General features: G+C 35.9%; 1 protein-coding gene and 1 long non-coding RNA gene across 3 annotated transcripts in view; one reads left to right on the top strand and one right to left on the bottom strand.

The window, feature by feature from the left end:
• Positions 1-25,161, top strand: part of LOC112977536 — a 46,992-nt gene extending 21,831 nt beyond the window's left edge. The window contains exons 5-6 of one of the 2 annotated variants that reach the window (XR_003257537.1): positions 20,298-20,375; positions 24,601-25,161. This is a non-coding gene — a long non-coding RNA (uncharacterized LOC112977536). Of the gene's footprint in view, positions 1-7,898; positions 9,415-20,297; positions 20,376-24,600 lie in introns of those variants that run through there. The other variant, XR_003257536.1, reaches the window with a different exon arrangement.
• ADGRB3 (adhesion G protein-coupled receptor B3) overlaps positions 1-26,900 on the bottom strand; it is a 465,440-nt gene that overhangs the window by 342,892 nt on the left and 95,648 nt on the right. The gene's annotated exons all lie outside the window — the stretch shown is intronic.

The raw sequence follows: 26,900 nt of genomic DNA, 5'->3' as shown, positions 1-26,900 counted from the left end.
AGGTTGAGCTAGATGACCTCCAGAGGTTCATTGCAACCTCAGTTTTTCTGAGTCTATGATGTAATATTTTCCAAACTCCTAAGGAGCTCACTATCCCATTGAGTAGTAGGTACTTTTCTTTATGATTCTCACTTATCTTGAATTTTAAGATCTGGGTTGTCTGGAAGAACGTATACTTTGAGGAAGAGGGGTTAAAGCTATGGCTAAAGATGTACCTGAGTTCTCAGCCTCCCTAGTGATCTTGAAAATTTGCATCAGTGTTCAGAAATAGCAAGATAAGGAGAATCTAGATCTGCCTAGATTGTACATTCTGTCAAGAAAATGCTTCTATTAAGCATACTTGTTGGTTCTTGGGCACACGGTCAAAAAATTAAGAAATGTGTTTTTATCTAGGCAAAGCAATCATCATGGTGTGAATACTTCTCTGCAAAGTACTAATTTTGATAATGACAATCCTGTGTACTAGCCAAACAGTGCCCTGATTTAAAATTTGTAATCCGTACCTGAGAAACATGCACAAAAAGGTATTGCGAGAAATTACCATTTAGGCTGTAGTACTGCTTTATACTGTCAGAGCAATTATGTCTGTATTTAGAATGAAGAGAACTAGGATACCCTTTCAGATCAAATGTATACGCCATTATACCTTTCTATGGCATCCATACCACTAATTTATAATCACACTGTTCTGGAAACAGGAATGAGACAACTGATTCTGAAAAGAATAATTTCTGTATCATTGCCACACTAGCTTAGAAGGAAAAAAAAAGTACTGAAAAAAAGGGGGAAAAAGCTATTTGCAGCAGCCCTTGCTGAAGGCTCCATATGCCACACAGACAATGTCTAAACCAATTGCCTAACCAGGGCTCAAGCCCTGGAATATAATTATCCATGCTTTTAAATTACTAGCACACTCTCCGGTACAGATTTGGCTTGAGACAACTAGAACTCTTCAGAGGATGCCAGAACAAGGTTTGGGAGTTACCTGGACTAGAGTAAATTTCCAGTAGGGAGTTTGGGTGCAACTGCTCTGTTTTGAGGAGTAAGATAGTTCAGCTGAACGAATTGAGCTGTGCTTTGTCAGCTAGTCAGAGAATGTTCCCTTGCCCATTTAATTTACTTGCACACATGCATCCAGAAAAAAAATAAAGTAGTTCAAAAAAGACTATTCCTAAACCAGTTGTTTCCCTCAAAAGAGTTGGCAACTATGAAGAATGACTTTATGAGAAAATATTTCCTGTTATCCTTTAAAACTATATATTTTATAACAGATTTTAAAATTTGCAAGAATTTCTTGTTGCATCCAAACACATTTTTGCATTTTTTGGTATCTGAGAAAGTCCTAGTAGATATGAAAGTAGTGTTGTTGTTGTTTTAATATACACAATAAACAAACTGAATGCTCCAAAATTCTAGGGCTTCAGAATTACTTCCTAAATTAGGGGTAAATTATGTTAACTTCATTAAGGAGTCTGCAAATACTGATATTGTGTCACCTCCATGAGGAAAGTGAGGGAAAGGTTAGGACAGTGGAAGAAACTCACAGCTCTCTGGCAGTCCAGGCTGAGATAAATTTCTGTCAGTTTCAAAATTTAGAAAATCACTTGAACTAAGCATTTCAAATAAAGAATACATGAGAGATTTGAGGAAAATATTTAAATCATAGAAGAGCAGAAATTCTAGTATAGGTTAGAAATAGCATTTACAGACTAGAGACGTATTAAACTAAATTCCTCAGAGATGTAACCTTGCTGATTTGGTCGAGTACACTGTCAATAAATCTGATCTGTCTTACAGTGTATAATACACGATTTACTGGCATCCAGTTTCAGCCTTTTTCTCCTTGTACCATCACTTTTTAAATTCAAGAATCAGAAAATTCATATATTGGCACTACAAAATTGCAACACAGAGAAGGAAGTGTTCAAGAACTTGAATGTTTAGAATTGCCTTACACCAGATAAGGGGTCCTTATAAATGGATAGTGTGCAGTTGACAGTAGCCATTATCAGATAAACCTTTAGAGGAGTGGCTCCAACCTCCTGTGAAGAAAAATACTGACGCACTAATATGCTGCAGTCAACATCATCCATTCCTTTCCCTGTTAACCACAGTTTTAACTTTCTCATTTCCAGCAGCTAGAAGCAATGGTCTGCTTTAAAGAAGACTATAAAATCACACCAACCCTTCTCTTGACACTGTAGAAAATAATATAAAACTCTATTAGCCCTTTTCTTGACCCTGTGTCCCTTGACTTCACTTTTACTAGTAAGGCTTGAATCTTGGTTAAAAAATAGCATTTTGGAAGAATGGTCATTTGATTAAAAAAAAGATTGGGGAATAGTGCTACTGAGAACCTTAACAACACAGACTACTGTCTGCGTAGCATGGGTTGTAATAGTAACGGAGGAAGGGAAGAGGCAATGTGATTAGAGGAAGAACAGCTGCAGAGGACCTAGCTGAAAGGGCAGAAACAGTTATAGAAAATAAAGAGCAATTCAAAAACATATGAAAGTGGTAAAAATTATACAGAATAAAAGGACTGGAAAAGAGAAAGCAGAACACCATAGGAGTTGTGTCAGTGTTTTAAAGTTTTTCAAATGGAGGTCATTATTATAGTGCAAAGATGTATTTTATATGAATTGAAAAAGTGGCTTATACATATTTCAAATATTTTGTCTACACTTTTTTCTTTCATTTAATTGTAGGGTGGTATTTTGGTCACATTTCACTCAGATATCAATCTGATTCTACTTTCCATGAATTATAGCTTAATTACAGCTAACACATTGCAATTTGGCTACTGAAAGATGAGGAGAATTTAAATTGTCAGATTCCACAGCTAGTGCTGTAATAAAAAGTTTCTATAATTTTTTAACCAGTTTTATTCCTGAAACCTCAAGAAAGATACTTAGAATTTAATTACGACTTTAATTCCAAGTTCTTACCATAATCCAGTTTTTTAGTGTACGAAAACTACCAGAGTATTTAAAAAGTGTAAAAAATATTTTTCTAATACAAGTACATGAACATAGGCTCAGAGAAACCAACCAGACAAGAGAATTCAGTTTACTGCTTCAGTTATGCAACCATGCAATAAAGTTTTAATGCAGAAATAGACTATAGAACATCTATCCTACAGCTTGCTATTCATTGCAGGTCTCAAATCACCTCCAAATATTTTCAAACTGTTTTTAGATTTGGGGGGGGGAGGAGGGGGGGGGAGAGAGAGGTTTCCAAAGAGCATAACAGCCATCTTGGAGAAGGTAAGCAAAAGAAATAACAAACCTTGGCAAGAATAAAAGATGAACCCAGTCCAGAAAAAGACTAACCAGCTCACCTTTTGAGAAAAGCCATACAGTGCAGCTTGCTCTCATCTCATCAAACCACAGATTTTACCAAAAGGAAGAGCGTATCATACTATATAGCAGCAAGAAAAAGTAATTAGTGGCTAAACATACTGCATGCCAGCACCACTAAGTGCAATACAAAATGCAGTTATCTCTGAAAGGGCTTTCAACACGATAATCTGAGCACCAAAAGCAGTCTAGCCAAGCAGCATGGGGCCCATCCTGAATTACTATGCCCTGGCCAGAAGTGAGACCACTTCCAGAGCTCGAGCTGGTTGAAATTAACTCAGGTATTACTATATTGCAGCTGGTGCCACCAACAGTTCTAGAGTTCCTTGGTACAAGAGGTAATACGTATAAACTATATAGTCTAATATATATATATAAATAAATATTAAAAACTACCTAACTTGCAGTCTTATGAGTGGTTCCATTCTACTAAAAAGATATGTTAAATGAACAATCAGCCTTCCATCTAATATTTAGTCTTCTGAAAGTTATCTTTACTCTAGGTGAGAGAATTCAAAGAGAAGTAAATTACTGGTAGACTGAACTGACCAATTTGTGAATTTATTGTAATGATTTCAGGGCTTGAACAAGTAACAGATCTATGTGCACAAATACTTTCTTAATCTAAAGAACTCTGGGATTTCCTCACAGTCAGGTTTAATTGGCCTGCCTGTGTTCAAACCATTCATGAAGTTATGCTAGTGTAAGCTAATCCTACATCCTCTTCTGAGAGGATGGGAGTCAAGGGAAAATCTTTTCATAAACTAGTAGAAAGCTTGGCCATCTGTTCTGTGTTAAAAACATTCACTAAGATTCTCATACTGTTTCTTGGTCTTTAAACAGCAATAGCATATCAGTACCATACCCCTCGCTTTCTGTTGTGCAAGTAGAAGTTTTCCTCAAAAAGACAAGAGTCGGACCCAAGCTAAACTATTGGAGTGTTAGATAAGAGAGTGATGGACAAAGGAAACTTCTAGTGGATACAAAATGCCAAAATGTATAATCAGTGAATGTATATCAAATTCCAGATTCACTTATAAAGTCCTAGCTGGGTCATTCCCTGGTTATGTTAGATATTGTCTCTTTTTAAATAACCTGTAGCACATGTGTTCTCCAGAGGTACTGCAGGATGGGCAGCAAGACGGACGTTTCTTGGGAGAGAGAAAGGCTTTTTCTGAACATATCAAACACTCAGAATACTTTTTACTCTCTCTCACCTCCCACTTGCTACCCTCATACATATAAAGAAGCCTTCACATACATACATGTGTATGTATAAGAGAACATATATATACATGTACATACATGCACACACCTATCTCTGCCTCACTCCCAAGCCCATTAATATCACATATGATGTAATATTGCATAAGCAATAATACTACTAATGGAGGAATGAATGACCATTTAATTATGGAAAGCAATTATTCTTTTTAAGTTCTGTATCTGGCATCTAAATACTTTAGTTTTGGATGCATTACAAATGTCATACATTAGCCAGTTTGAGTTGTAGTAGCTAGGAAATTCAGTCACTTTGTAAAAGTGATGGAATTGTATTATGAGAACCCTCTGCAGCATGCTACTATGGATATTTCATCTTCAGTATGCTTTAGAACATTAATTAACCCCTACAACTTCTATGAAAGGAAAGTATAGTATTATTATCCTTCTTTGGATATATTCTTTGGACTGTGTGATGCAAGTCATACTATAATACTAAAAGATGCCAAAAGTAAATACATTTTCTATCTTCTAGCACCATTCAGTTCAAGACAGCTCTGCAATTTTCTAACTTGGGTATGATCAACTTGGGAAATAAAACACCTGTAAGAAGAATGGAAAAATGGCTGTACATTAGGGGTCAGTTACTCATTAGCACCAAGGCTGAAGTTCTCCATAAAAAGAGATGAAGATGGCAAGCAGCAACCACCTTCCAAAGGTCATGAAAAGACAGGACATGATTTTCACTATCTGTTTTTCTGAGCTTTCTTCTTACAGAACAATTTTCATTAAAACTAGATTTAATGGCTGTCTTTTCTAAACAAGCAAGTGATCTGAACGGCCTAGGACTATGGATGTACTACGTTAAGAATCACAGGGTCTTTCAGAGAAAAATGGGAGAAGAGTCTTTTAAGCAGCTAATATTAGTCTGAGGCAGCTATATCTCAGTGCAGAGCCTGAAAAAAAAAAAAAAAAAAAAACCTGCCTGCATCACAGAATCACAGACTAGTTGGGGTTGGAAGGGGCTTCTGGACATCATCTGGTCCGAATCCCCGCTTAGGCTCAGCTAAAGCAGCTTGCCCAGGACCATGTCTGGTTGGGTTTTGAACATCTCGTAGGATGGAGATGCCACAACTTCTCTGGGCAACCTGTTCCAATGTTCAACCACCCTCACAGTGAAGAAGTGTTTTCTTGTGTTCTAGTGGAATTTCCTGTGTTTCAGTTTGTGCCCATTGCCTCTTGTCCTGTTCCTGCGCACCACTGAGAAGAGTCTGGCCCCATCCTGTTCACACCCTCCTATCTGATATTTGTAAACACTGATAAGACACCCCCCCCCTTTCTCTTTGTACTTTCTTTCCTATCCAAGAAAGCACAGGCTAAGAAAATGCATCATATGTGTGTGTCAGAGAAGGGACCTGTGGGAACAAAAGGCCTGCTGCCAAATAGCAAAGGAACAGAAAGAGGATTCATGCTTAGCTATGAGAGGTATTTTTCACATTTAAATATAAATGAATACAGTAATTATTGTTTATTCAAGCGTGAAATCTTTCATGCAAGGACTGCACCTAACTCTCTGTATGTGTACAGCAACATACAGCGACTTATTCCATTGAGGTCCCATAAAGATTAGGCTTCTGTGCACTATAGTAATACAGATAATTATTATAGAAAACATTGTATTGAAAAGAATTAGGTTAATGAACAACAAGTGTTAAAACACATTCTATGTATGTATGTAAATGTATGTAAATTGATCATATGGCAAAGACTCTGAGGTGCTCTATGATTACTTTCCATCATACAGCTAGAGCTAAGCAGCCCTGAAGTAAGCATTTATTGGTGGCCCCGGAAGATGATCAGGATATCTGTGCACTCTGCTCATCCTTTGAAACTGCTGGAGCCTGAAATAAATTATAGGAGCTAAAATGGGATTAAAAAGCCCAGAGGTGTCTTGAAGTACCTCTTAACTACCCTCTCCTGTGTTCTGTGATCCCTTCAGCTGCAGTTACGGAGCTGAGACAATACCAATTAAGCCCTTCCTTAATGCACAGGAATGGAGGTCCTTCCCACTCCTTTCTTAAATGTTCCCTCTTCAACTTTTATGAAAAACCTGGCAAATAGACAGGGCTTTGCAGCATATCCTGAAGGTCAGCACTGAAGGAAAAAAAAGTAAAACTTGGCATAAAAACAGCTAAATAAAGATCTGACATCTTGCCACTATTATCTATTTCCACAAGAGGTAAATGAGGTCATGCCTAACTGCATTTGTATCAAGTTAAGCAGCCCAAAAGAATAGCTCAAAAAATCCTTTAGGCTTGCCAAGGTCCTAAACGGTCATTATCTTACATAGGACAAATTAAGGGACATTTATTGAGGGACTAGGAGAATCTTTAATTAAGGTGAAGAATAAATCCTGTATCACAATCACAACACTTGTTTGGTTCCAAATTGGAGTGTAGGCAAAATGAGTAGATTAAAAGAAGAAGAAAAGAAACTGATTCTTCTGTAGGAACCTGCATTTCTATGAAGCTTGAGGACATAAAAACATCAAAACCCTCCAAAATAAATATATTGATCTCTTAAACCAAACAAACAGAAAGGAAAAATGTCTTCTATTTAGTTTTGTCCTAATTAATTCTGAAAGCATTATTCTCATGCTCCTGTAGAGTTAATTACAAATCAGTTTAGTATAATTAGAAATTAATAGCCTCAGCAATATTTTCTAATAACTCTTAAGTTAACAGTATCATTGCTCAAAAGAGATGTTTTATCACTGTAATCTAGATCCTGCAACCCTGCAAGAACCAACTGATGGCCTGCTGAAGTAATATTAGTCAGCACTGCAGATTTGGCCTTAGCATTTAAAATTTTAATGATACAGCATGTTTCATATACTTTGTTATTTGAAGCAATCTGAAGACTTCAAGCGCACATTAATCATATAGAATCATTCCAGTCTTTTCCAAAATTCAGAGCATAGTATGAATTTTCATCTCAGCACTTACAAATGCATTGCAAAATATAAATTACAGGATGATTTCATCATAAGAAAGATTATTGACCAATAAGCAGAGTCCTTTGAAATGTGTGATCCATATGCTCATCCCTTAATGCCCCCTGTGGAGACACACAGCCATGTAAAGCAAAGCATGGCAAATGCCACTCCAATTTCCTCTCAAATCCAGAATGTTAGAGAAATTCTGAACATAACTCTGAAGTAGGAGAGAAAGATTATGAGAAATGAATTTACACATGAATAACATGTTTTGAAGAGTTCTAGGTCCTGGTGGAGTATACCATTTTCTTTCTATATTTCAGTCGCTGACAGTCCACAGCTCCAATCAAACTGTGTGAAATTCCCAGCAGCACTTCCCATACATTCAGTAATTATGGAGTGTCTGATTCTTCTGTAAGTCACAACTATAGAATCATTTTACCAGGTGCATCAACTTTGTATACCACAGAAAGTATGGTGCAGAGCTCCAAGTACCTTCCAGACAAATGTCAGCCTTGGAAACATTTCCCAGGAAAGCCATAGATGTACTTTGAACATCTGTACTTGGGACATCTAACAGTCATCTTATCATAGAAGTTTCATTACCAAGTCTACTTAACCACAAAACCAGGAACATGTCTGACAGAGACTCCCAGCACTACTTTTGGTCTGTATGGCTACTGAGGTGTGAGAAGGACTTGAAGTTCTAAGTTTGTTGTTATGATTTTGTTGTTTAAAGACAGGGCACGTTGCACATTGCCAAGAATAAATCCAGACAAAATAGGCTGTAGTAGGCTAGTGGATGGCCACAGGATCAGAAAAAGAACACAGCGCCAAAAGAAAAACAGAAAGAAGAATGGAAGAATGAAAACGGAGCCTAGTACCAAGAATCTTAATGGAAAAACAACTGAATATGAAATATGTCTAGTCCCCGCCAAGAACTGATCATGCAGAACTCTGCTTCTACTAAGTGGCTGACAGGATCTGCAATGGTATTTTGTGTTCTCTGGTTAAGTTGTTCGAGTTCCTGCAACACAATTTAAATATTTTACACTTCACATTGCTTAGCATTGCTGTGTATTGTTGAAAATCTTTCACCCCACCATCAGCTTATTTCTAAATTAAGTGATACAGTTCTTTTGCACGCAGGCAGTATGTGAAGTATTCAGAGAGTATTTCATTTACCAAACTAATGGCAATTAAGCATATTATTTTCTTTTTTTCTTTTATATTAGATTTCAAGAAGTCAGAGAAATAAAAAATTTGCAAGGTCTAGCAAAAATATTTGACATATAAAATCCCAAAATTGTTCTGATTATTTTTCTCTCTTTTTACATTGATATAAGTCTCTCAACTTCTGTGAAATCCCTTCTGATTTACATCAGCAAGAGAGCTACAATACACTCAGTATTTCTATATTTTCACAGATTTGGACATAATTTATTCTGTTACATTTAATATCATTAAGTGTGGACTCAAAGTACTGTCTGAGATCCTACCTTGAAGGAGGTATTTTATGACATAAAAGTTTAAGCAAGAATTTTGCTCAGGGCATCTTTTCTGCCACTAAGTTCAGTATAAATATTAATATCATACTAAGTATATTTTTAGAATTTAATTTTCAGCTCAGTTTTATCACTGCCTTGCAGATAGGCAGTTATAAACTGTACTATTTTAGCCTAGTAAAATCTCCTATACTGTTTATCATAATTTATTTTATGATGTTTTCTCACGATTTCACAAAGTTGTTCAGAGCTCTAAATACTGCATTTTTACTTCACTGCTTTTATAGCTTAGCTACAGCTATCTTGACAGAGTCTCACATAAGTTTATAAAATTAAATTCAACATGTTCCTACTTTTAAAAAGATAATATAATCACCTGAAAGAAATGAATTCAATTCAAAATAAAGGCTTGCAACCTTTGTAGTTTTTAAATAAAAAGTCACTTCAGAATTAATCATCATTTTTCAGTGAGGTCCAATGCTTCTTCACACTCATTTATCTTTCCATTACTATTTTTCAGCCTAGCTTTTAATTGTCTCTTAGTCTGCCTTCACAGCATGATGCACTTTCTTGGAGGAGAAGGAAGGAACAGAAGTATTGTCAAGTTTGTTGAATGCATTGAGTTTATACAATGGGAAGGACATTTAAACTATAACTATGCATTTAGGGTATTCTTCAGCACAATTCTATTTTAACATATGGAATTGCAATTGATTTTAATTCAGTTTGTTTGTTCTACTAGTAGAGATAACATTTTCAGATATAGCTGCCTATGACTATCCAAAACGTAGTAAGGAAGTTGTTGGAGTCAAAGTCCTTTTGATAGTGCCAGGAACAGTGCCCACAGATTGAAGCGTGGGAGGCTCAGGTCAGACGTTAGGGGAAAGAAATTACATTAAAAGTTTTGGAACAGATTGACCAGAGAGGCCTTGCTGGTTTTCAAGAGTCAGCCAGAAAAAGCTATTATTGACCTCATCTAGTGTAGGTGATGGTCCCGCTTTGAGCAGGAGGTTATCTTAGATGACCCCCAGAGGTCCCTTCCAAACAGTCTTTCTATGATACAGTGATTCTACACTTCTGTATTGCCTGACTATATTTCTCAGGTACTGAGTATATACCTATAACTCATAACTATATTTTTAGAAATGTAGTTCTCTATTCTATAGATACTATATTCCCCCCTCCATCTCCAATTCTCCAATAAGTGTAAAATATGTGAACTTGGAAATAGACATAGAAAGGAGAAAGAGGGGAACACAAAAGGAAAGACTTCTTCAAGAAGACAGTAGTGAGTCTTCCAACACCTTAGATGCTAGTATGCAAACGTAGAAATAAACAAGATGAGCAGGACCTCTTAAAACATGATCCAAAGTGATGAAAATAATGACTTAACTGATATAACATGTTTATGAAACAAGTTGTATATCTGGAATATGAATAAATAAGAGGATTGATGGGAGACAGACAGAAAGGAAGAAGTTGCTTGCTGCTGTGAAGAATGAAGACACCATACTGGGTTTTTTAAACTTGGAATATATCTTGCAAAACATATGAAATCATCCTATTGATAGTCTCAAGATGGGTAAGACCTCAACTGCAGTGCTATGTCCAGTTTTAGGCATCAAAATTAAAAAAGAAAAAAAAAGGTATGTACGAACTGGAGAGTGTCCAGAGGATGATAATGAGAATGATCGGAAGAATCTGGGAACAAAGACTGAAACAACTGAATTTGCTCAGCTGTGGGAAGATGAGGATATGTGCTCAAGGATGTAAAAAATTGTTGCAAAAAAGGAAGAAATTTCCATGTCCATAGTTGCTAAAAGAAGAAGGAATTGATACTGTAGTAAAAAAAGAAAATACAGTAAAGATTTAGACTAAAAATTGGGAAGAAACTGTCTGATGATGAGGATAGTAAAGCACTGGAATATATTGCCCATGGATGTTTAAACTGGGGGTCTTTAAGGACAGTTCGGGTAAACACCTGTCAAGCATGAGAGTCATAGGAGATCTAGCCTGGAGCACAGAAATGGACTAGATGGCCTCTCATGGACCCTTCCAGCCCTATTATTATGAATACATAATGTTGAGTTGTTTATTGTTTTCTTTTTCTATTTCCTGAGGGACAAAACCCCCAAGAATTCAAGGGCTTTTTTTCCCCAAGTTTTATTTTTAAAGTTTGCTAGTAGGCTGAAACTGTCAACTGAATGCTTCAGCTGTAACTAAAAATAACTTCCGAGATGCAAGTATCTGACCATTTTTTAGATTCAAGACTTAATCATGTAGAAGAAAATTTTTTTTTTCTTGAAACTAAGAATTTTGCATATAGCCAAAACTATTTGTTTCCTGTTGGAAACAGTAAACAGGAGAAAATCATCCCTGTGATTCTTTAGTGAACCCTTCCGCCATTCTCCTCCCTCTCTTCTCTCAGAAAGACTTCCAGGCTTTAAGATGTCTGAAGAATTTAAAATGTGATTGCCAGTACACTTGGTGATATAGTTGTAAGTTGCAAGATGATACATGGGTGTTGAGAGAGAAGGAAAATATAATGGAAGAAAAGTTGTGGTACAAAAGACCCATGTGTAGTCTGGCAAAAATCTTGAAATTAATGTCTGGAAGGAAGTGAAATCTCCTATGGCATGTGTTAATGATGGCCAGACAAAATGCCCATATTCTAATGCTTCAGGCACACTTCTACAAATGAACTGAACTTTTCACTAAACAATTTATGCTAAAATATGTATTTTCTGACATTAGATTTCATTGCTTAGAAAGAATTGACCTGATTTACATAATATTCTTATGCTGAGGATATGACTCTAAAAAAGGCCTAGCTTAATAATGTGCTTTTAACATAACTTTCCATTGCATGTGTCAAGTTAAGCTGCATCCCAGAGTATTTTTCATTAATCAATAAGTACGGACATAAGTGTTAAAGGATTTAAAACCAGACAAATTACAGAATTTTCACTGTCCTTTGAGATAATGCATATTTATGTAATTCAATTTTTTTTTCCAAATTACTTTCTGAACATTTCAAATGAAGGAAACAGGAGAACAGATTAGATTTAACTCCAAGATTTTCAGAAACTGAACTGCAATTATTGTTTGATTAAATAAGGCAGGAGAAAGTAAAAAAAAAAAAGTGATCAGAAACACTTTTACAATTCAGCAGTCTGTCATTGCAACACTTAATTCAAAACAATATTCATAATACACATTTGCTCCAGTCTAATTTTCATGAGGTGAAACTAACCATGCTTAATATCTAACACTTCTATGGTGGATCCAGTCTGTAGATGTTAAATTGCTGTAGCAAGCACTTTGGCAAAATTATTCTCATTTTTAAAGATGAGAAACTGAAACATTTAGTAGTTCAGTTCTACATCTAAGGTCTCAGTGTGAATCAGTGATGGAGGCAGAAATAGAATCCAAGTATCCCGGCTCTTAATCCAATACATTAATAAGATGACATGTACTAAACACAGTAGATCTATTCTAAAACACTTTTCCAGGAAACTGAACAATCTGCATATTATTAAAATATATTTTTAAAGTGTATAGAAAGTGAAAATACAGGCTACCAGGTATCATAAGAAGGGGTCTACATCTGACTCATAAGATGTGTAGGTACTAGATTGACAACAGACAAGCTAGCAGCACGTAAAGTAGATGATGTTTAAATTCTGCTTGGTATCTACTGACAAGTTGATGGATGATGGTATCTGTCTGTTCTCCGGTTCACAATTTAATTGTGCTTTTGACACAGTTAAAATAGCTGATTGAGAAAGAAATCTAAGGAGTAAGAAACCTTAACATTTAGCCATTATCATATAGATCTAAAAAAATCAGATCAACATGGGATTTCAACGTTTTGTATAAACCTGAATTAACCCAGTATATTCATGACCTATTTTAGAGAGAAAAAAAAAAGAGCGAAAAAAAGTACTGAGGAGAATGTTAGAATAAATCCACAATAGTATAAAATGCTTGGAAGTCTGTCAATATTCTAAAGTGTGTTTCTCTGTTGATCTTCCACAAAAGCACCTAATACCTTCACCAAGCTTCTTCTGTATTTCATCCGGGCTGAAAAGGTCTGATTGCCACAGTGTCAAACTGTACAACTTTTTCAAGTATAAAAGTCATAAATCAGTTCTGTTGAACAAAATCTTTGTCAATGTAGATAAAAGGTCAGTGTAATTTTATCCATGGCATAGTATAAGATTGACCCTTGGAAGAAAATGCTTGATGGGCTGCTAAATATAGTCTTTTGACACATTAATTCTTTTCTCAGCCTTTTATGTGAAAAGATATTGGTGGATGTTATAATAATAGGACATTGCTATGATGCAGTGTTATGTACCCCTTCTCTTAAGAAAGTCACTACTAACACTTATATTTTTATCGATTGGTTAGCTTTTAGTTGGATGTCCTCCCTTTCATAATGACCACTGTTTCAGGCACCCATATTCAAAAAAATTGTGACATAAAATGGTAACATAAGAGTTGTATTGAAAAATATCATTTCAAATGCTTGCAACAATTGATGGAAATAATTTAACAAACAAAGTGAAATTTTCAGACATATTTAAACATACAAATTGTCCTATGGGACCTAGGAGCCTAAGGTCCTGTGTGAAGTTCCCTGAAAAACAATTATTTTCCTCTGCATCAAAAGCAGCACATGCAATGGAGATTGCAGTTCCTTTACAAATAAGGCTGCCAGATTGCCTGCAGAGAAAAAATGAGTAGGTCTAGGTAGCTATGTCTGAAAACACTTGCCTAAATGGGTCTCCTAAATAACAGGTGACTATGGAAGACTATATTAGGTCTATAACAACTACTTCCTCTTCAAAAAGAGATGAATATTTTTCAAGCACATGGCTGAAAGCAAGATAGAATATTTATGCACACACAGAGATTTACAATTGCACTTTGAAGACTTTTGCTTTTGTGTGATGTGAAGCACTGAATTTTAAATGACTGAATGAAGTAAAAAAAAAAAAACTTAAATGTAAACAGATTATAGCAAATTATATTTGGTTGAGGATACAGGAAAGTTAACAAAAAATTTTCAACACAGCCACCCTCTGAATCAATTCTTACACTACCTAGTTGCAGTATTTAAAGATATGATTTAATACCAGGCTGGGGGAAGTGTGTAAATGACTCTATCCATAGGTACATTATTTTTAAAAGCACAGGACTTAATGTTTTTAAAGGTTTTATTAGTTTGGAGAGTGTTCTGTAAATAAAGAGACAGGGTGATACTTACCCATAGCCATAAAGAGTATATACCAACAGAACTGTTTATGAGGAATTAGGCACACGGCTCCTATTAACGTTAGTGGAATTTGCATGCTCTGTTCTCTATGCATCAAGTGAAAGGTATAACCCTCAAGGCATGGCTTAAAGAATTCACTGGCAAATCTCAAATTGCAGAACAAGATATCATTTTTGAGAAGATACATGTATTCCAGAAACATCAACAGCTTATCTCATGTATCATTATTCAAATGATCTTTAAGGAAGCTTTATCATTTTTACTCCTGTTTAGAAACGTTGTGTGGTTCTCAAGTCTTTTCAGTTTTCAGTTTACTGTCTGAAAAGTATTGTTCCATTTAAAAGGTCTTTGTTAACATTTTTTCCAGATTAACTTTACCATATGAAAACAAAGGAGATATTCTCATTGCCAACCTGAGATACTGATCCATAGTGCTTCTTTTAGGCACCCGGACTCCTTATAGACATCTCACCACTTCCATATCTAAATGATCCTCAAAAGAGACAACACAGAGTGTAATGCTCTTAAATTCTCTGAGGTATCATCTAATCTGGTCTATGGTTGCAAACCATAGCTTGCTTCTTTCTGGTCACTAGTCTGTTATCTGTAAAGATTAAGGTTCTACTGGTATCATATCTACTGGTATCTAGTGGTATCTACTGGTACTGCAACTCTTGAATAGCCCTTATGTGCTTTTGAGTTTCTACCTGTCTCCATTAATTCTATGTAGAGTTAGGTGATTCAGCACTCACATTAGCTGCCGACTGTTAAGCGGTTTTAGTACCTATCTAAATGTAGTAAAATGCTACTACATCTAGCTGTTTGGTATTCAGAAGTTACCTTGGCTACTATGGCAATTAATGCCAACCTTCCCTAAACTTTGTTTATGGGAGGGGGAAGGATTATTTCATCTGAGAGAGTGATGTTTTGCTTTTTACTCATACAACATTCTTTTTTTTTTTTTTTTTTGCATTTTCTTCCTAAATGTCACATTCTATCACTTATTATTTTCACAGCTATATGCACAACATCCAGATACTGGTCCAGATGTACTGGTCCAGATCATGTATTTTTGCAGTATGTATTCATGATAGATATAATACCTCCATGACTGTGATGTCTCTGGTCCCAAGAAGTAATAAATATTGGCAAATATTGAATTTTATATGACAACATATTTGTCTTTGACATTTCTACTACTTGATCTGAGATTTCTCACTCATCCTAAGTACAGAAATCTAATAATCTGTTTCATGTATTTTAAAGTATATTATGAAATATACAGGGAATCATATGTTCTTATTTAAATTATCTGGCCAGCACTTAAATCTAAATTGACCCAATTTAATCAAGTCTTTAAATTAAATGTTTTCATAGTTGGTACATTAGATAGCCTAATTCCATAGCTTCTATAGAATACACGGCCAAACCATGCATTTAAAGAAGTCAGTGCTACTGGAAAAAAGCAGGCTTAGCACACTACAACTACCATCTCAGAAAAGAAAGGAGGTTTTGCTGACTTTATGCAAGATTTTCTCTCACAGAAGCTGCTTAAGTGAGTCACTATATCTTATTAGCTTACTGGCCCAAGGGCCATTTAAAAATTTGACTTAATTTTGTCTGTGTATATAGCTCTTTAATCTTACTCCCACATATTTGTGTTAGTCACAGAGGAAAGCCGAATATTTTCTTTGTGATTAGAAACTATTGGAATTCACAGGGAAATCAATGTACTTCTAGGAGATCTGGCATTCAGCATAACTTTTAAGAATGTGTTATGCAGTTTGTAGAAGAGTTTTATTGTCACATTGGATCACGTTTTTCCAGGGCTTTTTTCCTCCTTCATTATTTACAATTACTCCTGATGATTTGACCAAGGCAGTTTAGTCAGCACTGTCATTAGGGCTGCAAGCTAACTCCTTCTCAAATCAATAAGAGCCTTTCTGTATGTTTTCATGAGAGCTGGATCAGACCATAGGAATGAACATGACTAACAGGCCCTCTGGCCAGCTGACAGACCATTATAAATATGTAACTTCACAAAGACCTCTGTTTCCTGGAACTACAGCTGCCAGAGGCAATTTACTATTTCTTTCTTCCACAGTGTGTGAAGGAATAAGAGCAGGATATATTCGTATCTCAGGATATGTGATGTTACCAAAAAACATTCTTATGCTCAAAGATAAAAACAGAAATCTGCATAAAGAGTGTAATTCTTGTAAGTAAAAATAGAATTTGAACCCAAGGAATTTTAGTTTTAACTGACACTACAGAATTCGTGGATTAAAGTACAATGTCCATAATTAAAACTATAGAGATTATCCCACCTGAAAATTAGTGGTATAAAATTATTTTTCTGTATGTACATGAAAAATTAAGTAAAACATCCCTATTGAAAAAGCAGCCCAGATTCATCCTGAAACTGCTAGGTGTTCGGAAAGCATGCTATACCTGCTTGGATTATCTCTGAGAAGACAGTTTCCTAATCCTAGGCAATATACACACATGGATTTTTTTATTTGAAGAATAAGACAGCAACAGAAAATTAGCAGACTCAGCTATCTACTGAATAAGTAGAAATTACTGAAAAAGTAATACTGCATGGGAAAGTGAGAAGAGGGGGGCTAAAATTAAGCTACAATATTGTGTGGGGTTCTATGTCCATAGCTCTGAAGATATCTTTACATTAGTACAGAGAAACAGCACATTATGAAAAGAAGAAAACTACATGTTTTCAACTGTAATACTTTTAAGAAAATGTTTTCTTATCTACTATGTTTATTAAGTACTAATCAAAATATTTTATAAGAATTCTAAGGAAAACATATAAAACGTGTTTCTTCAAAATATTAGCAACAACTATTTACTAAATAACATGTCAGTGCTTTTACACCAAAGTTCTACAGGTAAAATGTCACTGCTTAAAGCTGTTACTAGGTATTATCACAACTGATCTACTTCAGAAATTTTACTGATATACAACAAAGATTATAGACAACTTAAAGACTGGTGATCAAGATGAGGCAATATAAAGCTACAGAATTCAAATAATTCTACTATATTTACTTAAAAACCCAATTCAAAACTATGGGATTAGCAGAGGGAGAGAAAGATGAAAAGCACAAAAACTATTGTATAACAACGTTTATTATTTGTACTTAGAAAAAGAAAAGGGAACACCAATCAAAGAAAGATAAAGTGTTCAATGAAGGTGATAGTGAGACAATGACATACATTAGAGAGGGTGACTTCAAGAGCCATATCACACTGCAACAACAGCCATTTCACTTTGTGCATGGATATTACTAAATCTCAACAGCAACCAATGGGAGCTAAGTGTTTAAGATAATCTCCATTAAGTCTTCAAAAACTGATATTGGGAATTCAGTTGTGAATAGTGTCCTCTCTAATTAATATTGAGCAAAATGTCCTACATGGCATGGTGGAGCTAGTCTTCAGACAGAATGTTAAATTCAAGTTCTGTCTTCTTTGAACCTTCAGGAACTAAATTACAGTGTGTAAATCTTGCTACATCTTTAAGAAATTCATACATGTTTGCTTAAATCCCATTTTCTTTATGCTTCAATATCAAACTGGCATTAAATGGCATATAATCACAAGCAGGTGTCAAGGGCTTGCAGTCAGTGATGACAAGTAGTATGAAATATTTATATTCATTATTGTAGAGGTAACAGAAATCAATGTTAAAATCTCTAGCATCAAACAGTCAGCAAAAGAAATAAATTTATACCCAAATTACACAGGATTTCTGCCTGAAGGCCTAAGGCTTCCACCCCTTTCTGTTGACTACATAACAAACCTAGGGATTTATGTAATAGCACTACTTCTCTTGGGAACATCTGACTAAACTTAGATATGTATAGTGGTTTGAAATCAAGAATATTTCCAGAAGGTCCAAATCCTGAAATAAGATAAAGAAGTTTCACTAAAAATGTAGAAGCTGAACTCTGGCTAATTGAAAGGTCTAATCATTATAAATGAAATTCCTAATCTATCAGTCACAAAAATTTTGGTATTTCTTTAGTTTTAGTGAAGTTCCTAAGAATTATATCATACATTTGCAATTTACAGACATACTCTTTATTCTAATCAATGTCCAAGAAAATATTTCTTCTAGGAGTCATGCAAGAGGCCAAGTTAGATTGCATAATGGAAGCCTGATGTAGGAGCTGTTCCATAGAAGTGATACAGCTCTGCAGTTTAGGATTTCCTTTAATTGTAGACAGAATTTCTAAAATCAGAAATCAAATTATTTTTTATGCCATTGAGTAGTTCAGTCAATTAAAGGTCAACCATTATTCTGAGAATCTAACCAGCAAAATTTTCTACTTTTACAAGAAGTAAAAAGGTGATTTTCAACTTTCTTTCTTGATTTGAGCTTTATGTATTTTAATATTTCTAGGCTAATACCAGAAATGCATATTTAAATTTTTTTATGAAGCAAGAGTCATTGTCTTGCTCCTGAACAAGAAAGTGCTGTTCATCTCATGTACTCTGGTGCTCCTCAAGACAATTTTAAGAATACCCTCTGTTCCTAAAGTCTCACAATATAAAACATTTAGTCATGAAACTTGCCTGCATTTGTGGGGGGTGGAGGGAGGGAACTTAATGAAAACCACAAAATCAATGATTCCACACACATTTGACAAGAATAAAACAGTTGAGGGATTCATGTTATCTGAATCTTAAGGGTTGCAGTTAGTACCTTTGAAGTTTTTCAGCTGGAGGCCCATGGATCTGTGTCTGAGGGATTTCTGACTTCTAGAGCATGAATATTCAGGATAGCTCATGAATGTCCTGTTCAAATATAGAGAACATTTGTGTGCGTATATGTATGTATGTATGTGTGTATATATGTATAAATATGCACTAGAATCTTTTCTTAAAATCATGGCTTTGAAATAAATGACTCTATTCATTTTTATAATAAGTTCTCTTATAATCAGGAGAACCAACTGCACTTTATTGGATATCATATTTTAAAAGGAAAATTGGACAAAAATTAAGGATTGATGGTGAGATGGATAAAGGGGAGGAAAGCATCACAGGATGCTATCTTCAAACAGATATAATGAAGCATTTTTCAGAACTATGAAGCTGCTTGTGTGGCATGTTGTTGTTCTACATAGGACAGATGTCCTACCTACAGCATTCTTGTGCTTAAAGAAAGTACTTTTTGCTGTACATCCACACGTCTCCACTGCCTTTGCTTTATCTCATTAAAAGAAAAGCATTATCTTTGTCTGCTATGACTTTGAAAGAAAAGATCTACAGCCTTTCTTGGGTTTCCTTCAGTGGAGAAAGGAAGAAGAAATGCAAAACTTCCCATACAACAGATAGGCAGATAAAACACCTTTAGATAGCAACTGTTTTTCTCTTCTTGGTGCTGTGTTCCTGACATTTTAACTTTCCCTTCTTGGTAGAGATTGGTTTTACTGCTGGTTTCTTCCCAGTTGCAATAGATAATTGAGGATCAGGAAAAAAAGGTGTATCTTCTTGCCCTGACCTTTCCATTTATAAAATGGGTGCTTGATAAAAGGGAGTGTCACCTTAAATAATTTTTTTATTTTTAATTTTATTTTGGTGAGGAACTATCTCAGTTATCATTCATATGAATACTGTGCCTTGCCACAAGGCTTAAGTTCTTTTTTTTTTGTATAATATATGAATAAGTAGATTAAAAAATCAAGTATTCTACCTGACAGTCAATTTTCAGACTCAATCAGAATTTACAGTTTATCATCTCAGCTCTGGCAGATTGCTGGTGAGAGAGACAGACAACTGATACACTCAACAATTCTATTTCCTAACATTATATAATGAAGCTAGAGACAGCATTTTTATTTTGCTTTGTTTTTGCTATTTTATACGTAATTTGTATATGTTTTAAAAATATATTTTATTTTGGGCCTCAGCATTCCTTCAAGCAACTTGCAGAGGATCACTGTAGTATGGTGAACTAACTGTCCACTCCATATAAGAAAAATCTACAGGTAGGTAAATAAATCTGCCAGCTCATTCTTAGGACCACAAAGGTAACTGAAAAAGAGAGATAAAGCAAGAAAAATAAATGTCAGATACGATATAATTGCCTAGGCAACATAGGATTCTGATCATATCATCCAGTCCCTGTCTTCTTCAACATAAAGTGATACGATCATAAGAAATCCTTGTAGGAGAGTTTACAGCTACATGTGGTAATTTTACTACATGTTAAATCTATTCTTTAGGAAAATGTGAGTTATAGCTTCAGAAACATGTAAGTAGCCATGGAAACAAGTCAAAACAGTGCAATACTATTGTCAAAATTAATGACACTAAGTAAAGAAATTAGAGAAATTGTTATGTCTCACATATTTAGGTTATGCTTTGTTGTGTTTCTAGATATTTCTTTCCCAATAGATAAAATACAGTATCGATATACTGGCAATACCTCTGCCAGGATACTTATTGGAACTGCTTACACTCCAGCATAGAGTGCCAAAGACTGGTAGTAATATCATGTAATTTTTTTWAAAAATGCACATGTACTAGAAACCAATGTTCCATTTAGATCAAAATAGTACATTGAAATTTGAACATATCAATATTGTTTGTACTATGTGTTGCTTTCCTAATTTACTATGTTGCTAAGAGAGACTACCTTATCTCTGTGGAATCATTTATTAATCACTTTATTCACAAATCAGAAGATGTAGCAGAATTAGCGACCAGCTACCTATTGAGAGTATAGGCAAGTATAGTTAATGTATACTCAAGCATCTAGGCATTTGCACAAGAACTGTTTATAGGTGCATAAAAATAAGTGAGAAGGGAGACAAAAAAGCTTGAAGCTGTTGCCCATCTTAAGGACATAACTATGCGAGGTTGATGAAACTGCAGCTACATTTCTCAGCTTCCTTTTGGTCCTTACACATACACTATGAGCACCATTAGGACTTTGCTCCATCTCTGTCCATTTCTGAGGTTTATTGTTTAGCTGTCTGCAAATAAGAGTATGTAAGTATATTTTAACAATAAGGGAACTTGCTGAGAAAGTGGATAAATGGGCAGTGGGAACAATTTAGCTTACTTTCCTGCCTTTCCATGAGAACAATACAAAAGTTAGAGGAAGACAGAGATCTGCAGTTGGTAGAGTATACAGGCACTTTCTTCATTATCTGTTCATACACATCTAGTGCTTCGGCAGTCTTCCAGACATGCACATAAAATACAGGGAGCCACTTTTCTTGTAAAAAGGAGTGTTTGCTGGCACAAATTTTAGATTTAGTTGACTATCTTTTTAAACCAGCAACTAAACCTCAGCCCCTACCCTCCCATCACTGATAAAGTGGTCTTTGTTTCTCTAGCAGAGCTGAAAGGAGGAATTGAAACTTTTTCTCCCCCTTCCCCCTCTTCCCACTTCCCTTAGATCACAACTCCCTAACTAGACGTTTTTACATTCTTGATGTATTCTTTTCTGCATCATGAGCATTTTTACTTATAGTAGTTTCTTTAATTTTGTGTCTGAAAAGTCAATGCTTCCCTCAGATTTGACTGGACTGATAACATATTACATTAGATTTTTTGTTTCTGGGTAGTTTCATGGGTAATAATCAAAAGTTATTGTTTATTAGAAGGCAGTTCAGACTGTGAAATTAGATTGTGGTCTCAGGCCCTAGGAAACAGGTTCTCACAAGTCACACACAAATCCTTCGCAAATGGTACTTGTTAGGATTTTTTTTTTTTTCAACTGAGGGGCTGAACAGCTATGGAAATGATCAGGCTGAGGCAACACAGACCTATGCAGAGTCCACAGGTTTATAAATGTAAGCCCAAAAGTAAGCCTTCCAACATGCCACATAGCCTCCCTTACACCAAGCAAAACAAATACAATGCCTGCAGAAACACAGTCACGTGGATTATTAGTGACCTTTTATCAGGTTTCTGTTGCTTTTTTGCATAAATTATTCTTAACTCTAATTACTCTCTGATCTAATATAAATAATATTGATTATCCCTAAAGTCCTGCAAATGCTAATTATCTCCGTGTATGAAAAAGTACCATAGGCAAAAGTGGTTCCAGGTAAACAAAGTGGACAAATGCAGAGGTCAGCTTCATAAACATATGTTCAGCTTTATAATTGCATATTATTTAATTGATTATTGCTGTTAAAAGAGAACCGATATCAAAACTGGCATGCAATAATCACATTAGTTGTAATTATTACTTTAGCCATTGCAGTCTATGACCTCAATTCTGTTGCAAACTCTGTACACCAGACCATATTTTCTGTCTGCTTTTCAAGATCAGTCCTTCCTACTGTTTTTTACTGTCCATCTTGGACTAAAATTAATACAGGGTATCAGTACAGGACTAAAAAAGGAAAGCCACTGGCTTATGTGCTAGGCCATTGAAACAGAATCACCCTAGATAATAAAGTAGCTTCAGCTGAGGAGAACTGGTTTTTTAGTGTGGAGGTTGCCTGGTAATAGTCATTTGGCAGGTGCCTGTTATTGCTTGATGAAAGCTGATCAGGGAGTCACACTGGAAAAGACTGGATCATTAGAAAAGAACGGCAATTTGCCCTTATAGCTTAAGTTGAGGGGGATCTAATACAGCAAGTGTCTACTGAGATAAGAGGCAACTCTATTTTTCTCAGTGTAGAAGGAGAAAATTCTCTTTTTACAGCACCTTTCAGGGAAAAGACTGAGCTAGAGCACTCTGGGGCTCTGTGCAGGGGCTGTCTCAGTGCCTTCTGGGCTGCCCCGGGGGGCACTGAATTTAGGAATCTTTCAGTTTGCTGCTGCTTTATGATCTCCTCTGCTTTACTCTCAAGAAAAAGCAATTCTGAGTCTAGAAACCCTGTGCAATACCTAACATGCTCATCTTAATGATAAACTGTAAATCAAAAGGCTGTGATGTTTACTAAGAAAAGATGGGTTAAAAATATGGGGGATGTTAGGCTGCACTTTGTGCAGATAAACTGTCAGTTCCTATACCATAAAATAAGGCTAAATGTTTTGGAGTAAAGACAATGTTGCTCACCTAAGAAACTTCCATGTTACCAGGGACCAGATCCCCCAGCAGCAATTAAACAGGCAGCCACCAAGAGCCGCTCCGGCAGTTGCTGTCACGAGGTGTGGTGTTCTGGGTTAGATGGGTGCTTTCTAAATAGGGAAATAGTTTTTCACCTTCGAAAGGCCTCTGCGATATGATTTACGTTCTGTTAAGCTACAATTCAGGAAAGTTATAAATAGAGCAAAGGACAAGACCCAAATAGCAGACACCTCTGAAGTGAAATTTAGGCAGAATATTTAGGAAAATCATCCAAAAAAAAGCATAACCTGCTTAGGAGCCTGAAATCCCTTGGCATCTACATTAGCTGACATAATCTTTTATTAGAAGCTAAAACTACGTTGCTGTCTGGAAGTCCCACTACCTATAGAGTCTAGTTACTCCCTGGAACTGTTTAGGATTATGCAAGCAGGTATTTCTGTGCCTATATCTGGTGAAAGGGTTGACTTATGCAACCACATCAAGATCCGAGCTCCTTTATCCTCCTTCTTGGCTGTATTTCAAAAAGTGGAGTTGGGGGAGACTAATATAGGCACTGAGATCTGGACAGGTTTTGACAAAAACAACTAGCTGTGGCCTTGAATGAAAAACCTGACCGAGTCTGTGAAAGACAGCAGTGTTTCTCATTAGCTGACTCAGGGTGTGTAGGGTGGCCCCCAAAACATGCCAGCTAATCATACCACTCCTTGCTCTCTCTCTGCTCCCAGCCAGTTTCTCACCTCCTCCCCTGCATTGGCCCTGGCTCTATTTGAATTCTTCATGAGCTACTTCAACTCACCAAGTTGAAAGAAAGTTGCCCTTTTTCTTGCTGGATGAGTTTCCTGCCAGGTTAGTGAATGATATCAGCTCATAGAGGAGACTGATGAGCTACAGAGCAGATAGGAAGTACAGGTCAGGGTGGAGAAAAGACCAGGAGAGGATGCAAATTTCCTGTCTGACGGAAGTGAGCTGTTAGACTGGCGTCGGGTAACTCTCAGTATTGCGGCTAACGGGCTGACTCCTCCAGTCAAGTACAAGGAACTACTACTCCAAATGCTCATATGTCAGTACTGTGGTTTCCATTCCAGGGACAGACACCTAACTTTCAAGCATATCAGTGTTTGCTTACCTTCAAAATACCTTAGTGTGTCTTAAAATGTATACTATTTTTTTTCCTACAGGAATTCATTTGAGGAATTCTGCAGTGTTGTTCAAATTTTGGGCAAGTGAGTTTTAGTCACACAGATGTCAAAGAAATCACATGTTAGATTTGGAACTTGAGTTGTTGCACTGAATGGTGATATATTTCATGTAAGATGGAAAGCAACTTGATGACAGGGTTACCACAAGCCCTTGATGCAGAGGCAATTAAATGAGACAGTCAAGGTTCTGCCAACACGCTTTGTAAGAACCCACATGCAATACTTTGTGCGAATGTCATGATAGAAAATTAATTTCAAACTTTGCACCCAGCCAATAATTCTTGTGGCAGCTTATTTTTTTCTAAGAATGTGACTTTGGGCAAGGCTTCTGAAAGGAAGAATTTATGATTTCTTTTTTTTCCAAAAGTGTATTTATCCCATCTTCTGCTCCTCCAAGGATTTCAAAGACCCAGTGAGCTCTTATACCTTCTTTTGAAGTCTATATCTTACCTAAATTTGAGAGAAGCCTTGATTTGTCTGTTTTTTTTTGTGAGCCAAAGGAGAGATTAAATTTTGTTTGGAATATTCTTTTTATATTTTTCCTTTCTAAAACTCTTCACTTCAGTGACTGGATATGAGTGTGTCTCATGGGTACTTAGTAAAGTCTGGAGCAAAAACCTTCCTGAATTTCTATTTTATTAATAACTTTACTTATTCTGGACTTCTTTTTCAAAGTTATTGATACACCTGAAAATGCAGATAGACCACAGTGGGATTGACAAATTCCCTTCAAAAGTTTGAAAGATGTAAGTTTCTAGGTCTGAAAAAGTGCTTATCTGCATTGTTAAGCATCTGACTTCTACATTTTTGTAAATTGGCCCTCTTTTTTAGAGTTAAAGCATATTCTACTTGTATTTTGCTTCATGTGTTTCTCAGGTAACTGGGTAGTGATATGCACAGTGTGTATGCCACGGTTCATTTTATAAGTCTATTTGCAAATGGCATAGAGAACTGAAAGCAGTGCATGTTTACTATAGTTCTTGAATGGGGTTCCTCTTTTCTTGCTTAGTTTCTGTGTTTTCTAGTAAAGTCTATGAAAACAATGTAAGCAAATCATAGTTGTTGTTTTTTACATAGATACTCCATGCCAAAAAGAGAATTTAGGCAATCTGATGAGGACATTTATGTGAATGAACCACTGCTTTCAAGATGGATAAGAACTAAAAAATTTAAGTGTCTGTGCCTATGAATTTAAGATCACCTGTTTCTGTAATTCTTCTGATATTTAGTGGATACAGATGATGAACTGTTCAGTAGAATTGTTTGTTCCTTCTTGAAGACAAATATCTTTAGATGTCTTTGGAAGGGAAATGGTTGTTTTTTGTGGCCAGATCTGATCTACCATACCCCACAGAAATACGATTGACAGCCTAGTAGTTTTAGAAGATGGTGCTTCACCTCAGGCCTCTTAAAGTGCCACATCCTTCAACCATTCTTCTTCAAGACAAGTCCCGGTATGTGTAGCACAGGATATGGGTATACTGGTTTCAGAGCATCTTGAAAGCTCCCCAGTAGGCTGGGTAAACTCTCACCTACGTTCTGAACTACAGGAGGATATCTAGGTTTAGGAAGCTATTCATCAAGCACCTCTCTTCCTGCTAAAACTAAGATTTGCTCCTTGGTGTTATTCTCAATACAGGCATTTCCAGAAGATGAGCAAAATGACTATTGCTAACAGAAGTTTTACTACCCTGCACATATGTATATATGCTTGTTTGTATGTGTAAAATGCATCACTTTGCATGAAGCTGAAACCTAAAGGGCTAAAGCAATCAAGGATAAAGAGAAGAGACTACTGTATGTATAATTAGCGAGCTCATCTGGTATACAGTATGCTGCTCTGAGGGTTGATCTGTGAAAGAATGTTGAAAAAATGGACAGGATTTTGAGAAATGCCACAAGAATTACTTCAAGTTTGTAAAAAGAAAAGATTTCAAATGAAAATGTTGAGGAACTTCATCAAAAAGCTGACTTGATCATGCTCTATAGGAGGATAAAATAGAGGTCTCTGTGGTCTTCGAAGGTCATATGAGCTGGAAACTGTCTGGAAATAAGGCATATATCAGGAATAGAACACATGACATCACCATGTGAAAAAGTGGATTTTGTATGAGAGAGGATTTTTATATGAGGATAATACTTTTTTTCCTAAAACATACAGTAGTTAAACAGCTAATTATTAGATTCAGCCCAGGAATAGCAGACAAATGCTATTCCCTGTGCTATGCAAAAGTTACTCAAAATGATTCTGTGCAGCCCTTCCGGCCTTCTGTGAAACA

Source organism: Apteryx rowi, unplaced genomic scaffold (genome assembly GCF_003343035.1).
Source record: "Apteryx rowi isolate R43461 unplaced genomic scaffold, aptRow1 scaffold_84, whole genome shotgun sequence".
In the NCBI taxonomy this organism is placed as follows: domain Eukaryota; kingdom Metazoa; phylum Chordata; class Aves; order Apterygiformes; family Apterygidae; genus Apteryx; species Apteryx rowi.
The sequence above is the reverse complement of the archived record's forward strand: the minus strand, read 5'-3'. Positions and strand labels throughout refer to the sequence as shown.